This window comes from Miscanthus floridulus, chromosome 18 (assembly GCF_019320115.1).
Source record: "Miscanthus floridulus cultivar M001 chromosome 18, ASM1932011v1, whole genome shotgun sequence".
In the NCBI taxonomy this organism is placed as follows: domain Eukaryota; kingdom Viridiplantae; phylum Streptophyta; class Magnoliopsida; order Poales; family Poaceae; genus Miscanthus; species Miscanthus floridulus.
The window spans coordinates 23726030-23741167 of NC_089597.1; the positions used below are offsets into that span (position 1 = coordinate 23726030).

Below are 15138 nucleotides of genomic sequence, written 5' to 3' on the forward strand. Positions count from 1 at the left end.
GCGACTCCTCCTTGCGCTAGCTGCCCAGGAGGGCTGGCGTGTTCATCACATGGACGTCAAGTCGGCGTTCCTTAACGGTGATTTGAAGGAGGAGGTCTACGTGCACCAGCCGCCGGGATTTACGATCCCCGGTAAGGAGGGCAAGGTGCTCCGCCTGCGCAAGGCCCTCTATGGCTTGCGGCAAGCACCGAGGGCGTGGAATGCCAAGTTGGATTCCATGCTAAAGGGGATAGGCTTCGAGCAAAGCCCGCACGAGGCGGCCATCTACTGACGGGGCAGTGGAGGTAATGCTCTGCTGGTGGGTGTCTACGTCGACGACTTGGTGATCACCGGCACCAAGGATGCGGAGATGGCGGCATTCAAGGAAGAGATGAAGGCCACCTTCCAGATGAGTGACCTAGGGCCTCTCTCCTACCTAGGAATCGAGGTGCACCAAGATGACTCCGGGATCACGCTTTGACAGACCACCTACGCCAAGCGTGTCGTTGAGCTAGCTGGGCTCACCGACTGCAACCCAGCTCTCACTCCGATGGAGGAGAGGCTGAAGCTGAGCCGCGATAGCACGACGGAGGAGGTGGACGCTACGCAATACAGGTGTCTTGTGGGAAGCCTTCGCTACCTCGCCCACACACGGCCGGACCTGGCATTCTCCGTCGGCTACGTTAGTCGGTTCATGCAGCGACCGACAACGGAGCACCAGCAGGCTGTGAAGAGGATCATCCGCTACGTTGCGGGGACTCTCGACCACGGCCTCTACTACCCTAGGTGTCCTGGGGCGGCACACTTCGTTGGGTACAGCGATAGCGACCACGCCGGCGACATCGACACCAGCAAGAGCACGAGCGGGATCCTCTTCTTCATCGGCAAGTGCCTCGTTAGCTGGCAGTCGGTCAAGTAGCAGGTGGTGGCCCTGTCTAGCTGTGAGGCCGAGTACATAGCGGCCTCCACCGCTTCGACTCAGGCGCTCTGGCTCGCTCGACTGCTTGGTGATCTCCTCGGCAGAGACACTAAAGCGATGGAGCTAAGGGTGGACAGCAAGTCTGCTCTGGCCCTGGCAAAGAACCCCGTCTTCCATAAACGCAGCAAGCACATCCGAGTGAGATACCACTTCATCCGAGGCTGTCTTAAGGAAGGAAGCATCAAGGCGAGCTACATCAACACCAAGGACCAGCTTGCGGGCCTGCTCACCAAGCCCCTTGGGAGGATCAAGTTCCTTGAGCTCTGCTCTAGGACCGGAATGGTTCAACTTTCCCACAAGACGACGCTAGAGGGGAAATGATGGATAAGTCTGGCTGTTGTGGTCTTTGTGGGGCTGTTGTGATCTTTGTGTTTTTAGGACAGCATCTTAGACTAGAGGACAGCATCTTAGACTAGCATAGAACATCTTAACATCTAGGACAACATCTTAGACTAGCATCTTAAACTAGCGTCTTGGCATATGCTTGGCTGGCTGGCAGCCTATAAATATATATCCCCAACCCTTGGGTTGGCATGGCATTGAGAAATAAACCAGAAAATTGTCCCAACTCCTAGTGTCATCCTCTCTCGATGAGAGTAAGAATTCTGCTACTTCCAAGAATGAGAATTCAGCGACTAACCAAATCCAGCTGCGATTCAGAATTGAGCAGCTCAGAGCCTCCTAGGGTGGGCAAGTTAGCCAATCTATCCTGCTGTTCTTATAACCAGTTCTCAACAAATAGCCACAACATATTCGGTACCCCAGAGACAGTCTACAGCAAAAATCAAACGCCGCTCCCTTAGGTTTCAAGGGAAAACAGCACGTGTGGGGTACCCTCTGGTTACTTTTACAAACAGACCTATATGGAAAATGAATACACCTCGGCACAAAAAAATGTGGAGGTTCAAGAATGAATATGTGCCAAATATACAGATGTCCACCATTCTCAGCAGTTCCCACTATAAGCATGCATATCAATATGTAACCACTGCTAATCTTCTCAAAATGGGATTTCTGATCCGATGGAGTTAGCTCTTTGCTTGACAGTGTAGTTAGCCTGACTGTTCAATCAAGATGAGAATTTTCGTAACAAACATAGCTCACACAGATCACATCAGATTTTGGTGTGCATAGTATAATCACACTTAGCCTTAGGTGCGTTCTTCATGCATGTTTTCAAGAGAAAACCTCCATAAGTAACTACCATTTCAATAGGCAGGCATCAATAGGTTCAGGCATGAACAAGCCTGCCAAAATAAGAAAGGCTAAATCCTCAATACATTGGTTATAGAATAATAGAGAAATATTGAGATAAAATAGTATGAGCTCATTAATCTTTTAAAATATCACTGCCATATGTCAACCGTCAACATGATATTCCCAAGTCAGAGCACAATGGAAGTCCAAATATCCAGTAAGAAAATGCAGGACCATGGGGCTTTCAGATATATAATACTATATATAGGAAAAACGAATCAAATATCTCCCCTTTTAACTATCACCTCTATCATACGGACAGATAGGGTAGGAAGTGAAAATGTTTACACTCAAGCATTGTGAAACCAAAGGCTATGGGAACCATAAAAAAAAGGGCAGACCTAGTGCCGGAGGCTCCCACATGAGTAGGGTCTGGGGAAGGGAAAAACCGAGGCAAGCCTTCCCCCCGCAAAATCTGCGGAGAGGCTGCTTCGAACCCACGACCTGGTGACTCAGTGAGACAGCTCTCACCACTGCACCAGGCCTGTTGTTATTCTTTTACTTTTACACACATAAAAATTTAGTAATAGAATGGGGGAAAATTGCTTGATTGGGGGGGGGGGGGGGGGGGGGGGGGGGGGGGGGGGTCTTCCTTTCTTTTATGCTTACCAGTGGTAGTTAGAAGTCACTGTATTACAAAACTATGTATCTTCCTCCTCAAATTCATCCTGATATTCCAAGTCGTCTAGAATAATGTACTTGATGTCACCAGTAAATGGAGGAGAGTTGACGTCATCCTCATTTGTCTGACCCCTTTTGAATTTCTCATACCTGTGATTAGAGACAAATATATTGTTACGCCATGACAAGGTAACTTCATGATATGGTGTCCAGTGAGTGTTTAGCTACTTATGAGTTAAGATCAGAGGAAGTTATATGTTAATATGTTCACAGTGCACCCCAAAAGTTACTCAAATGCACAACAGTAAGTTTACAACAATATCAAGAAAGTGAAACTTTTTATGACATTACAGGTTTGGGTATCCCTCTTTCTTTTTTGGAATTTGCTTGATGTAAATGAACCTATAAATTTGTGTACATGCAACTACCGGTACAGAATCACTAATGTGACTGCAATGTTCTCAGTAGCAATTGTGACCACTTGTAATGGAGCTAATACTTTATTTTTGAAAGACAATTGACTGCAATAACAACTTGATTGCCAATATTGCTCCTCACCTTTTTGCCCTCATCCCAAAAGTGTGGGCTAACAAGCTTTACAGTGAGGGAGGGGAGCAATGGATGAGCTTACATGGATTCAAGATTTACTGTGAGCTTTATCTGTGGCAGCCTTCACAGAGTATCTTGATCTTTGGGACCTATTGTCTGTAGTAGTCCTTCAACTACTATAATTCAACTAGCCATAAGAAAACTTTATCGTTGACTTATTTCAGCATCCATGGCCATTGGCTAGTATGATATCTATGCTACGCTTCTCTGAGCAGTTATATTTTAAAATTCTAAAAAAACAACATCACATAAACCATCTACCATTACCTACTCAGACTACAATGCAGGCTATAACTTGACTATTGACAGAAAAGTTCAGTTTATGTTTAGCATTTTAACTTGAGTCGCCAGATACATATCAGCCAAGCTATTCTTGATGGTTACAATGTTAATTCTGAACAAATAAACATCTCTGATATTACTCCCTGAGACTAAAATGCAGGTAATAACTTCCCACAAGAAAAAATTGCTAGTTATAACTTGACCAAATGTTAAGGGAAGATGTTTCAGTTTAGCTGTTTGGCATTTCCCTCTTAGCCTGGGGTGCGCAAAAGTTTTGTTTGTAGGAATTAAGGAGTTTGAAATCTCGTTGTGCTGTGCAGGAGTTGATCTTGGAAAGGAGTACTTACTTGTACCAATTGAACAAGCTAACACCAACCATAATGGTGAACAGACCAAACCCTTTCAACCAAGTAAATTCATCATGGAAATAAAATACTGCGACCTGAAAGACCAAGGTAAAGAGATCCTTCATAAGAGGCATTAGAAACTAAATTCATGTAATTATAAATTTCATGGAGCCTAGGAATAACATACAGCCTATTTCCTAATCTTTGGGGTTATCAAACTTTTTCATGCTAGTGTTAGCAGACAACTAATGTGTTTAGCCTTGACGTAACTCTGTTGATACTACATAGCTTCTTTCTAACATTGTCCACCAAAAATCGAAGGCACTTGTTGGGTTTTTTTCCTTTATTTCTTTCTTTGAATGATTTGTATGCACAAACAATGAACTGCTTCCAGTTTTTAGTGCTCAGGACTTGTTAGCTTCTCTACCATGAGCCACTCAATTGTCAATCAACTGTATCACACTGATGTTTGTTTTAGATGAAGTGTAGTTCATGGCTGAAAAGCAGTTCACAAATCCAGATTCCACAGCAAAGCAAGAAAATAAATAGAAGGCTAACTTTAGAAAGGATCAATTTTAAATATTACCACAATGGTTACAGCTTCTTTTACTACCCCAGCTATCGTCACGGTTATGGCACTTGTTGCTGAAATAAGTATATACTCTGTTAACACCTGCAGTTAGAATCAAAAGACCATGAAATATCCGATAATTACGAAAGTACATGTCCCAGATCATGTAAAACTCGTTACCATGAAAAAAGCTAAGGATCCTCCGATAAGCATAAGTAAGAAACTGCGCATGACATGCCAAGGGTTATCGAAATATGAATTCTTTTGAAATTCACTCCATGGATCCAGTAATAGAGATAGTATCATAGTGGCTATGGCCATCACTGGTGTAACATGGCTCATCAAGGTAATTGGATTCTTCAGGCCTGCAAAAGGAAGATAGTTCATGAATTACCAATAGTCAATTCATAATTTCTAACTAAATAGTATTGGTCCCACTTTTATCCAAGCTTAGGACACAAGGTGGAGTCAGATATACCAAATGGAATGGCTCAAGCAGAAACCAGAGCGGCAGAGCCCACATTTGTGTTAAGTGTTCTTCCTGATGCTTCAGAAGCAGATCAACAGCTTCTGATGCTGTATACCATTTGGGATCAAATTATATCAAGTGTTTTGCTCTGCCACTTGATTCACTATTAAATGGCTAAACGGTTGCTTCAGTAAGAGAGGGTAGAGTTCTCCACTAATTCTTAGGTTATAACTTTTGAACACCACCCCTCATTTGGTAGAGATAGACTTGCAAGAACCAGGCCAAACTGGGCCTTAGTTTAATTAAGGAAACGGCTCCTAAGTCCTAACATGATTGCCACCCCTCATTGGTAGAGATAGACTTGTAAGAACAAGGTCAGGCTAGGCTTTAGTTTAATTAAGAAAACGATTTGACTGGTAAGCATAAAAAAGTTGATTGAATAATGAGATATGTTGAATTAAAACGCCTGCACTACTCTCCTATTACCAGAATTGATATTCAAGAATAAAGCAAAGCTTACATACCGTAAGTGTCTTTCTTGAAACATCAAGATTCACATGCACATAAAGAAATAAACCATTAGCCTAGGAGCATCAAAGAAACAAAAGAGTGAAACATGGGATTGACCATAGCTATACAAGAAAAGGCATAAAATTCGTCAATACACTCACCTGCAACAGAATCTGAGTCATGGACCAACGGAATCCTGACATAACAGCAGCAAGCGTCACAAAAATGAAGCCCCAGAAGTCAAACTCCGTCTCCTTGGAAACTGATGAGAATAATATTGCTAAATCAGAAAAGGTAAATCCAAGATTTTTTTTAGCATTGATACAAGTACACATCAGCATGTTACAGTTAACATGGTGACTAAGATAAGGAAAACATTCAGTTACTAAATTCAAGTTTACTGCAAATTACAGTGTATGAACTTTGGTGAATTCAACATGATGTGGAGCTGACTATTTTTAACAACATATCCTCTGAAAAACTACCTCAGAGTGATGAAACTGAATAACAGAACTCCAAGATATCCATTTAATTATGGATGCTAACAGCCTAACAATGATTTGACATGTATTTTTATTATTTTTATGAAGAGCATAAATTACATTTTGGCCTTCTGGTCAAAGCAAAGTTTGTTGACTTCACAAGTTGCTGAAGTGAATTTGAATCAAGTAAGATAGTCAGATATATCACATGCTATTATTGTGAGATGCTTGTTCAAGAGAATTTACTTTTTTTTTCTCCAACCGGCAGGAGAGCAGCCCGTCATTATATTAAGGAGAGAACAAATACAAGAAAACTACCAGAGCAGGGCGAAACACACCCAAAAGCACACACAGCCCAAAGAAAAGAAGCATAAAAGAAAAAGAAAAGAAATACTCCCAAGAGAATATAGTGAAAGGCTGGAAGCCATATTCGGTAGCTACAAATAAAACTGGAAATAAGATCAATTCCTCCAGTAAAAATAAGAATACAACATCAACAGAGGATGTGGATTCCTGCAATATTGTGCAGATGTCAACTTTGCGAGGAAAACAAAAGCCAGTCTGAAACTCGCAGATGCTTAACTCTATGGCATTGCTCAACGTTTTGTACTGGATGTTCAGCCAGAGGGCATGCACTTTGATTATGCTGTAATAACGCTGAATTTACTGGTCCTGATGCAATGCAATGGACTGGGGCTTTGTCCCTGGAACTCTAAAAAACTAGTACTATATATGTGGAATATCTATGTGTATCCTAACAACACCTTTCTATAGGTAAAGCTTTTGTTCATCACCTAAAGGTTTATGTTCCAATTAGTGCAGGAAAAATACAGTCTAACAAAGACAGGCAAACAGTTAAATCTTAGAAGCATATTGTACCTGTCAACAGAACTCCAGTAGAAATAACAACTATAATTCCTAGAAGCTTGATGCTAGGATTCTCCAACCTTGAAAATAGGAAGAAACTTTTAGATGTGGATATCATCGAAAACAATGGAGAAGAAAGAAAAAACGCTCAGAGATGCATGTTAGTTAGGGAGCGATGGTGACCCCTTCCTTAAGAAAACAAATGAATATTATGACACTGTAATAAACTTATCACAAGAAAATAATAAATGGATAGAATGTAATCAAATAAGTTAGTGGAGCAGGTTCTATGTGATCCAATGAGGTTACAATTGCAACAAAACTATCGAACAAGAATAAGTGTTCATCTGTACTTAAAGAATATTTTGCAAGTTATAATTAAAGAAGGAAGCAGTAACTTAGAGAAAATATTTCATATGAAAGTTAAGATAAAAAAAACATGCTTATTCGAAATTAGCTTACTTACGACTTCTCTACTTAGAAAAAGTTACATTGTACTGCTTGGCATGTCCAGATACTAGACAATTAGTGTGGCTGTGCCTGTGTCCATTTAAAGTTCACACCAGATCCTCATGTGGGTTAAGGGAAGTGTGCGTTTATCACTGCTGTACATTTGAACCACAATTTTTTGCTTTCATGTAAAACGTTAGTAACACTTCTTTCTAGCTTAAGACTACAATGCTTCATTAGTGCCCGGCATTGGTTGATACATAGAACTGTATCAACCAATTATGTAGCAAGTTTGTAACAATTGTTTGAGAATATAAATGCCCTGCTGTGCTAATATGGATATAGTGCAATTTACAACTAAATTCCAAGTAGGAAAAACGAAAACCGGGGGAATGAAGGCCAGCACTCACCTAAATGCAAACGCAAAGAGCAACAGGAATATCGGGGACGCTGATTTACACTACAAAAGATCAATTTCATGAAATCTAGTCACTGAACAAATTGAGGAATCTAACTAAATAAAGAATAGCAAGTGAATTAAATCCTTTGGTGGACACACCATAGTAGCAAATGTCACCGAGATGAACACCAGAGACGCGTTGCTCAGGTTTATGTCCAAGGCCGTCCCGAGAGCAGTTGGCACGACTGCATGCAGAACGGCTAGTAAGGATCGTTACTCATCCATAGTAAACAAGCAAGCACAAGCCATAGCTGAAATCTCTCGTAAACCGAGATCCACACCTCTCATGAAGTAGTCCTTCCACCCCATCTCGACGGCGGTCTCGGGCCCCTTGGACTGGAAGAAGATTATGAGCTTGGAGAGCCCCGCCTGCAGCGCGAAGTGCACGGTGTTCATCAGCAGCGGCGCCGGAACTTGCCGAGCTTATCCCCCAGCAGCGTCTTGTTATATCTGCCAGCAACGAAGCAGTCAGGCCGGCATCTCCGCAGCGGGGGAAGCAGTAGGGGGGGAGTGGGGATCCAGGCCACTCAACAGCGTGAGGCAGGTGCTGAACGCGTACCACACCAGGATGTAGAACCCGGTCCTGAGCACGACGGCGGGCGCCAGCGCGGCGCGCTCCGCACGCTCCAGCGACTCCAGCTTGGTGACGGACTCGCTGGGCCGGAGCCCCCCGCCCGCTCCGCCGGCGGAGCAAGGGGGGTTCTCGACGTCGAACGCCCGGCGCGCCGCCGCCTCCGGATCCGCGGCGGCGGCGGCGGCGTGCATGCTCCGCTGCCGGAAGTAGCCCGGCCGCGGGGAGCCCACCTCCGCGGCGGCCCCGTCGGCGTCGCCGCCCTCGGGCTTGGGATGCATGCCTCCTCGCGATTCCGTCCGTGCTCCGGGGCGCTACGCTACAAGGCTCGCATTGCGGGCGCTCGACCGGGGTGCCGGTGCCAATGCCGCGGCACGGGCCGGGGGATCTGGGAACGCGGCGCGCGAGGGGGAGGCGCGACGTGAGTAGGGTTGGGGGGGCCGTGGGGACGGCGCTTGCGCCTTCGCGAGCGGCTGCCTGCTGGAACGGAACGGGGATGGCCGGACGGGGGCGGGGGACGAAGGGGTGGTTGATTTGGCGGGTGCGCGCGACGTGGGTTGGGTCGGGACGCGCCCCGTTGGGCGCCTGGGCTGGTGGGTTGGTAGTGGCTCTGTGTTTGTGGGGCGCACGCTGCCTGCCTGCCGGGGCGGGGCGGGGCCGGCTTCACCCCTGCCACCCCAAACGTGAAATGGAAGGGTTTTGGGGGTGTGGTGGGACATGTGATGTGATCGTGGTCTGGTGGTGCATGACAGCAAGAGAGGACTGAGCAATGGTTACCTTTGATCTTTTGCATATGTATTTTCTTTATATATCACATGATATATACGTAGACACTCGTATGCATATACGCTCAACTATGAACATGTATTTTATCCTTACAAAAATCTTAAAAAAAACTGAGCTTACAGATCTCGAAATTGACAAAGTCACGACAAGCAAACCTAACCAGCTAAGTGGCACTCAAGTTCACTTTGATCTTTTGTGTTGGAAAAGTGTAGTATCAATTATCGGTTATTTTTTGTTAGGTTTGGATTGTTTTGTATTATGATTAAATATCTATGAGTAAGTGAGATCTAATAACCAGATCCTTGTGTATTATGGTTAAATATTTACGAGCCAGTAAGATCTAGTGATCGAAATGTTGCGTATTATATGGTCAAATGTTTATGAAGTAAGATCTAATGATTAGCGTTTTGGGATATGCATTTTACTTGGCTCAAAGGATAAGGATTCACTTGGTAAACCTAAATAATGATTATTACAACATATATCAATTAAAATGATAAAGAGTTGTACGAAAGGTGTGTTGTAATTTTATATAGCAATAGTGATAATCTAGTTGTACAAGAAATTAGGATGCAAGCATGAAAATGTGCCGTCGTCTATCATGGCTACCTTCTAGTTTGCTATGCTAATCTCTACGAAGCTGTTTGCACCTTAACCTTTTGTGTTGCATCTCACATGGTTGGTTTATTTATGGTTTTATTCTGTAGTTAGTGCAACACGTCCATGTGATGCTTATGTGCTTATCATTAAGATCAGATTGTCAACATCGTGTAGCTCTCATATAGACTATATGTCATTCAAGCTATTTAAATCTCTTAGAAGGATCACTATGCAACTTACGCCCAAGAAAAATGTTTTATTCACACCTCAAACTTAAAAGCATGTGGCGATAAAATACTACTCCCTCCGTCCCCAAATAAATCAATTCCTAGAATCCGTGCCAGTCAAACTTTTTTAAGTTTGAGTAACTTTATATAAAAGAATAACAACATCTATGTCATAAAATGAGCACCTCATGAAAATATATTCTATGATAAATTTCATGATACTAATTCGATACCATAAGTCTTAACGTTTTTTTAAGAAACTCGGTCAAAGTTTAAAAAGTTTAACTTTAGGTAACTCTAGGAATCTATTTATTCAGGGACAGATGGAGTATATAACAAGGTAATAAACTTTGTCACCATAATGTGCCTTTTTGTCTAAAAAATCAAAATATGTATTGCATTACTCAACCCTAAAACAAAAACTAAAATTCTTAGTCTAGTATTAAAAAAACACCCTGCTTAATTATTCAGGTTACAGCAGAGTAGCATAGATATAGATAAATAAAAAAGTATAGAAAATCGTACAACCTGAGAAGCAAGCAACCGACGAGGAGACAAAAGGCGTAGCTTTGCATAGACCAGTACGTGCCGCATGCTTCCAAATCTGGCGGTGCAGGCCTGAGTCGGTGACGAAAATGCCAAGCATGACTTGCACAAGCACAAACGGAGTGTCATTTGCCAATGCACAAGCATCGAATCCGAGATCGATCCACATGGGGAGGCCAAAAAGGCAGATCTGAATTCTGAACTGCAAAAGCAAAAGCAAAAGCACCAAGCTCGGATCCGGATTTGGATCCAAACATTCCGTACGTAACATGTCCGACGACCCACAAACCCGGCACATTTGAACCCGAGGTCTTAGTCTAAGCCGAGGGCGTCATCAAGATTAAAATATCTAATAATATAATATAATTGGGATGGTTACGGACTGACCGAAGAAGACACCTGTGGTTGCTGGACCTAACACACGGATACGAAACTGGCTGCAAGCCTGCCGCTATGATGCTGGGAGCACTGCTCTCATTGCACACAACACAGGCTTCGGTGGTGTTAAGATCCAGGGCGTAAAGTATTTGGGTGTTATATCGGATATTATATGGGTGTCACATGGGGTGTTCGGATACTAATAAAAAAATAAATTACAGAATCCGTCAGTAAACCATAAGATGAATTTATTAAGCCTAATTAATTTGTCATTAACACATGTGTTACTGTAGTATTTATTGTCAAATCATAGACTAATTAGACTTAAAAGATTCGTCTCGTAAAGTAGTCGTAATCTGTGCAATTAGTTATTTTTTAGTCTATATTTAATACTCTATGTATGTGTCAAATATTTTATGTGATAGGATGTAAAATTTTAGGAATGAACTAAACAAGGGCAAAGCTTGACCAACAGCTTCTTTCTGTTTCTGGTAGAAATAAACAAAGGGGGCCTGAAAGCCTGAAAAAGATGCCCGAAAGGCAGGTCGGTAGCGTGCGGCAGTGCAGGACTGCAGGTAGACTGTGCGCGTGTTTACTTCCCTGAATTTGAGAATTTGGGCTATTATAGCACTTTCGTTTTTATTTGGTAATTAGTGTTCAATCATAAATTAAGTAGGCTTAAAACGTTTGTCTCGCAATTTTCAACCAAACTGTGCAATTAGTTTTTTTTCGTCTACATTTAATGTTCCATGCACGTATCACAAGATTCGATGTGATGAGTACTGTAGCACTTTTTGAGATTTTAGGCTGGCAACTAAACACGCGGTGGTTGGGAACTAGGAGTGCTGCATTTGTGCGTGCCCACATCTATCGGGTGGTTGTTGAGTCTGTGGCTTGTTGGCAAAATGGCAAGTGCTATGATCTGTATCAGGGGTTTGAGTTGTTGCTTGTTGGTCCAATGGTGCCATCAGTTTCATTTCATTCATTTCTGTCTTGCCCTGGAACTGCATGCATCAATTTTAGAGTCAGGAGAAAAAAAAAAAAAAAGAAATCTGATGTGGGTTCTGATGGACCACAGGACCAACTAACCCTTGTCCTGTTTGCTTGGCTGATAAGCCATAACTGAAAGTATTGTTGACTGATTTATTGTGAGAGAAAAATATCGTTCGTTGACTGAAATACGGCTTATAAACCAAGTGACCAGGACGGGAGTATGATCAGGTGAGGATCCAGAGTCGCAGTCTCATGATGAATCATGACACAGTTGGCCCATGTACCCAAAACCCAAGAGAGGTGCCTCTATCTGTTCAACCGCATTGGCAAATAAACTTTGGCCCCGTTCGCTTGTCTTAAATTTGGCTTGTTCGGCTTGTTTTTTCAGCCGAAACAGTGTTTTTCTCTCACAACAATTCAGCCGGAACAGTGTTTTTCAGCCAGTTTCAGCCAAAGTTCAGACCAGCGAACGGGGCCTTTGTAAGGATTGAGGGTAGCGAAGTGGCTAAACATATGAAAGAAAATTTGAATATCACAAGATATAAATGTGAATTGTTTTCCATTAAAACAATATAAATGTGAATTCATCCAGTCGTGTCATATGAACTCACAAGAGTAGCATAGATAGATAAATAAATAAAATCTAGAAAATCGTACAAGCTGAGAAGCAACCAACCGACGAGGAGACAAGAGGCATAGCTCTGCATAGACCTTTTTTTTTTTGCGTAAAATAGCTCTACATAGACTAGTACGTGCCGGTGCGGCATACATACTAATCTGGCGGTGCAGGCCTGAGCAGGTGACGAAAATGCTAAGCATGACTTGCACAAACGGAGTTGCCAATGCACAAGCATCGAATCCGAGATCGACCCACAATAACGCAGATCTGAACTGCAAAAGCAAAAGCACCAAGCTCGGATCCGGATTTGGATCAAACATTCCGTACCTACCACGCCGTGTTCGGCTGGGGCTGGCTGGCTGGGCTGACCAGCCCCATCACATGGATACTGTTTCAACGAACCAGTTAGCAGTATTTCTCTCTCACATAAACGAACCAGCCAATCGAACATGCTGCATGTCCACCGACCCACAAACCCGGCGCACTTGGACCCGTGATCTTACGCCCTAACATTATTTTTCTCTCACAACAAATCAGCTTCAGCTAGCTTATCAGCCGCAGAAACCATCAGGCGAGCAAGTCTAAGCTGAGGGTGTCGTCAAGATGAAAATATCTAATATTCGGCCATGTTCGCTTAGCTAAAAAGTCAGGCTAAAAAGTATTATTCGTTGATTTGTTGTGAGAGAAAAATACTATACCATAACTGGTAAGCCAAACTAATAAGTTGAAGCGATAATGAGATGGTTACGGACTGACCGAAGAAGACACCTGTGGTTGTTGGACCTAACACACGGATACAAAACTGGCTGCAAGCATGCCGCCATGATGCTGGGAGCCTGTGTTAGCTGCATTTGTGCGTGCGTGCCCCAGATCTATCGGGTGGTTGTTGAGTCTGGCTTGTTAGCAAAATTGCAAGTGCTGTGATATGTTGTATCTGGGGTTTGATGAGTTGCTGGTCCAATAATGCCATCGGTTTCATTTATTTCTGTTTTTCCCTGGAACTGCATGCATGAATTTCAGAGTCGGAAAAAATTTCTAGGCCTCGTTTAGATTGTAAGTTTTTTCACTCTTTCCCAATCACATCAAATCTTTGGATACATGCATGGAATATTAAATATAGATAAAAAATAACTAATTACACAGTTTGATTGTAAATTACGAGACGAATCTTTTAAGCCTAGTTAGACCATAATTGAACAATAATTATCAAATACAAATGAAAGTGCTACAATACCAAATACTGATTCCTAACCTCAATCTAAACAAGCCCGTGTGGATTCTGATGGACCTGCCAACCCTTTGTGGAAATGATCAGATGCGGATCCAGAGTCGCAGTCAGGTCCACGTCCACTTTTGCATGCGCCTCATGATGAATCATGACACGGTTGGTCCATGTACCCAACCCAAGAGATGTGGGCCAAATGGGCCATGGTACACCGAGCCACGGCCACCTCTATCTCGTCACACTGTGGACTGGGGAAGCAGCATGCCTCTTTGGATCTCTGACGAGACCATTTTGAGCGTGCCCGTGATCTCATCTGCTCATCACTGGTGCCCACTGTTCCTGGCGTCTGTTCTTTGGCGTGACACCTCATCCGGCGGCTCACCAGTGGTGCGATACTGCGATACGACCCGGTCAGGCAGCGCCCATAGCAGCATGTTCGGGAGCCCGTAAACGATCGTGGTGCTAGCTGGTTTGGTGTGAAAGAAAAACACTATTCCTAATTGAAAATTTACGATCATTTACGAGCAAACGAACAGGCTCATGCGGCATGCGCCCGTCTTCAGTGCTCCACGCCTCCACACCGTTTTCGCCTCTTTTATGAGAAATCTGACGCTTCTGACGCGGCGCCACGTGAGACGGCGACGAGGCGTCTGCCTGACGATAAGGCCGCGGACGCAGCAGCAGGACAAGTCGATCGGCACGTCGCCCAGCTGCCCACGCGGAACCAAGCTGCCCCCACGCCGGCGGCGGCGCCATGCGCCGGCGGTTGAGCGTGCGGCGCTGAGCCTTCGGCTGGCAGTATCCAGTCCCGCTCCCGTTCCTTCTCCCGATCGAGCTAATCCTCGAGTCGCCGGCCGGCGTCCTACTCCTTTTTTCTTTTTTCTCGATCGGGCATTGTGCCGTATTTCATTAAGAGGAAGGGCCCTGCTCCTCGGAAGCCCTTCTGCGTACGTACGTGCCATTGTCACCGTGCCAACGATCCCGTCGTCCTGGACACCTAACCACGTACGTTATCCGATCCGTCACTCAAAGTCCGAAACTTTACTTCGCCTTCAATACTGCGCGTCTGGGCCGGACAGCAATCGCTGTAGAACAGTAGCCAAGCTTTGTCAGTATCCAACTATCCAAGTCTACGTCGACCGATGGCTGACCAGTCGACTCCAAGGCCGGCAGGCCGTTTGGGCCTGGCCGGCTGCCCCTGCTCGGGCCATGCTAACCTCAGCCATCTTTTAGCCCATATAGGCCGCCAGGCCAGCCTTGGCTTGCTCACCAGCGCTGGGCTCCTGTCTCTCGCGTCTACTAGTGGCAAA

At 44.1% G+C, this 15138-nt stretch overlaps 1 pseudogene; it reads right to left on the reverse strand.

Moving 5' to 3' along the window:
* Nucleotides 1–1653: 1653 nt before the first annotated feature.
* LOC136520811 (probable sugar phosphate/phosphate translocator At1g06470) lies at nucleotides 1654–9063 on the reverse strand (annotated as a pseudogene).
* Between the last annotated feature and the right edge of the window lie 6075 nt (nucleotides 9064–15138).